We start from the raw sequence: 3,936 nt of genomic DNA on the forward strand, positions 1-3,936 counted from the left end.
TTTGATAAAAGAGAAAAATAATTACATAAGCCACTCATCTTAATCCCATGTGTTTCTTAAGAATATTTTCCTATGTGAACATAAAAGTGAGTTCCCCTTCAACACACTGACTTTCATCATAGCCAACTGCATTTTCAAATATTTATGATTTCATAACTTATCCCTAACACATATTGCTTACTCTTTTTAAATTTATGTTTCTAAAATTTTTAAAGTAGTTCTCAATCTTACTCTATATACTTTCAATGCCTTTCCTAAGGCAAAGTCATTCTCCTCCAATAATTATTAAAAATTTACCATCACCTACAACTTGTTTTCTGCCAGGTCTCTTTCTTGTACCAACTCTAAATAATGCTGCTACTTTTCAACCTTATACCATGACTTCTTGCAGCATATACATTCCATAAACTTCCTAACACTTAATTTAATGCTTTTAAATTAAACTCATTCTATTACTTTATCCAACATAAATTTTAAACACTTTTTATTGATAGATAAAACTGTCTGTCTATTTCTGTCTTGAAGTCCTTAAATTAAGACATATTTATTAATATTTTTTAATTTTTTTATTTCTTTACTTACATTTCAAACGTTATTCCCTTTCCCGGTTTCCTGTCCATGAGCCCCTATTCCCTCCCCTCCCCCTTCCACATATGGGTATTCCTCCTATACATCCCATTTATTGCCCTCCCCATATTCCCCTGCACTGGGGATCCAAACTTGGCAAGATCAAGGGCTTTCCATTTCACTGATGCCCCAACAAGGCTATTCTCTGCCACATATTCAGTTGGAACCCTGGGTCAGTCCATGTATAGTCTCTCGGCAGTGGTTTAGTCCCTGGAAGCTCTGGTTGGTTGTCATTCTATTTCTAGGGTTGCAAGCTCCTTCAATTCTTTCAATACTTCCTCTAATTACCCCCAAGTGGGTACTATTCTCAGTTCAGTGGTTTGCTACTAGCATTGGCCTCTGTATTGGACAGGCTCTGGATGTGTCTCTCAGGAGAGATCTATATCCAGTTGCTTTCAGCATGCATTTTCTAACTTCATCAATCTTAACTTTTTGTTGACTGTATATATATGGGACATGTGACTCAGTTTCTGAATGGCCATTCCTTGAGCCGCTGCTCTAAACTTTGTTTCCATATCCCCTCCTATGAATATTTACCCTCTTTTAAGGAGTGGGAGCATCCACATTTTGGTCATCCTTCTTCATGAGCTTCCTGTGGTCTGTGGATTGCATCTTGGGTAATTCGAGCTTTTTAAAATTGGATATTCCACTACCTGGGGACTCAGCTATATCTCTCTTAGGCATATACCCAAAAGATGCTCCAACATACAACAAAGACACATGCTTCACTATGTTCATAGCAGTCTTATTTATAATAGCCAGAAGCTGGAAAGAACCCAGATGCCCTTCAACAGAGGAATGGATTTTAAAAATGTGGTACATCTACACAATGGAGCACTACTCAGCTATCAAAAACAATGACTTCATGAAATTCATAGGCAAATGAAATGAACTAGAAAATATCATCCTGAGTGAGGTTACTCAATCAGCCAGAAGCTGGAAAGAACCCAGATGCCCTTCAACAGAGGAATGGATACAGAAAATGTGGTACATCTACACAATGGAATATAACTCAGCTATCAAAAACAATGCCTTCATGAAATTCATAGGCAAATGTTTGGAACTGGAAAATATCATCCTGAGTGAGCTAACCCAATTACAGAAAGACATACATGGTATGCACTCATTGATAAGTGGCTATTAGCCCAAATGCTTGAATTACCCTAGATGCATAGAACACATGAAACTCAAGACAGATGATCAAAATGTGAATGCTTCACTCCTTCTCTAAAAGGGGAACAAGAATACCCTTGGCAGGGAATAGAGAGGCAAAGTTTAAAACAGAGACAGAAGGAACACCCATTCAGAGCCTGCCCCACATGTGGCCCATACATATACAGCCACCCAATTAGACAAGATGGATGAAGCAAAGAAGTGCAGGCCAACAGGAGCCGGATGTAGAACTCTCCTGAGAGACACAGCCAGAATACAGCAAATACAGAGGCGAATGCCAGCAGCAAACCACTGAACTGAGAATAGGACCCCCGTTGAAGGAATCAGAGAAAGAACTGGAAGAGCTTGAATGGGCTCGAGACCCCATATGTACAACAATGCCAAGCAACCAGAGCTTCCAGGGACTAAGCCCCTACCTAAAGACTATACATGGACTGACCCTGGGCTCTGACCTCATAGGTGGCAATGAATATACTAGTAAGAGCACCAGTGGAAGGGGAAGCCCTGGGTCCTGCTAAGACTGAACCCCCAGTGAACTTGACTGTTGGGGGGAGGGCGGCAATGGGGGGACAATGGGGAGGGGAACACCCATAAAGAAGGGGATTGGGAGGGAAAGGGAATAACACTCGAAATGTAAATAAAAAATACCCAAGTTAATAAAAAAAATGAAAAAAAAGGTGTGTACTATCACCACCCACTGAGATATATTCCTAACTCAGTCCCAGACTACAGATCTCTCAATGGTAGGCAGAGAACGTTATTTGCAATGCTAGGAACCTCTAAAAATATTTGTGAAATTGATGAATAAATGAAGGGATGGATTTTCCCTAGGTACAACTGGTAAAAAAAAAAAGAAAGACACACTTGGTATGCACTCATTTATTATTAATTTTTAAGGAACAATAATGATGGAATATAGATAGATACATATATAGATATAGATTGAATATATACACATCTACATATGCACATATATAATATATTATATATGTATTCAAAGGAATTTGCAAGAAAGGAACAAAATTGGTGTTCAAAGCCCTCTTTGAATGATAGTTTTGTCTTGTATTCTTGCTCTTTGAGTTGTCGTGCCCTATTTTATAATGAAGATATGGTATAAATCACCATAATGAAATCATCATAAATCAAAAGGTGCTGGCATGTGAGATATGTGTGTTCCCACCTGCTCTTCATCCACTTCATTAATATGGGACAAAACTGAGCACTGAGCTGCTCAGGTAGAACTCATCAATTTAGACAAATACTGCACAAAATGCTTTGCAAAATAAGAATGTTGCACATGCACTTTCCATTCCCTATTATTTTTATGGTAGTCTTTAAAACTTCAAATATGTACACAACGTAGTGTGACTATGTCTACTCTAGTTTCTCCCCCTCAGTTTTCCCTATCCCTTTCCACCCTTCCAAGTTCCATATTAAGGAGGCAATTTTCAATTTTTAAGACTTCAAAGATACATTATTTGGAACTTCTGTACACTTAAAAATATCACACCTGTCCTTTTCAGTATTGAAGATGTGGCTGCTCTATCATATGTGTGTGTGAGTTGGTGGCAGAGATGAGAGTAGCAATGTTTCTGGTCAGTGTTCTGAGCTATGAAGATCTGAATGGTTATTAGCCTAATATTCCCTGTAAATATTCCCTGACAGGGAGCTATGTTGAGAGGACCACCAGTCCAGTGCCAGTCAGGCCCTCTATGGGTTCCAGGAAAGGCAGTAAGCTAGAGGATAGAAGAATTCCACCTTTGAACTTAGGGCACATGTAGGAGTGAGCCCACAGACAACCTTCTCAAGGGGTCCCCTGGGCAAGCCAGGTAAGGAAAAAGCTCAAGATAAACACCAGAACAATGCCATGGGAACTGGACATAGAACTACACTGAGGTGATCACCAATCCAGAGATACGCAGGCCTAAAGTGGAGGCAGACCATGCCCAAGATGATGTCTGTCCAACACAATAATGCATGAGTGAAACATAGTACTCATCAGACCATTCCTGAAATGATCCTAGACAACTAGAGAGCCAGGTACCCCTAAGAGTATCAAGTAAGTTGTGGAGAAATAGAAGAGAAAGAAACAGATGAGGGCATAACAAAGAATGGCAGAACTAGAGACTTGAAGTT

At 39.5% G+C, this 3,936-nt stretch overlaps 1 non-coding gene across 1 annotated transcript; it reads left to right on the plus strand.

Moving 5' to 3' along the window:
- The first annotated feature begins 3,309 nt into the window (after positions 1-3,309).
- On the plus strand, positions 3,310-3,443 carry LOC120101335 (small nucleolar RNA SNORA17). Its single transcript, XR_005501703.1, has one exon. It is a non-coding gene; the product is annotated as a small nucleolar RNA SNORA17 (small nucleolar RNA).
- The last annotated feature ends 493 nt before the right edge of the window (positions 3,444-3,936 follow it).

This window comes from Rattus norvegicus, chromosome 2 (genome assembly GCF_036323735.1).
Source record: "Rattus norvegicus strain BN/NHsdMcwi chromosome 2, GRCr8, whole genome shotgun sequence".
Lineage (NCBI taxonomy): Eukaryota > Metazoa > Chordata > Mammalia > Rodentia > Muridae > Rattus > Rattus norvegicus.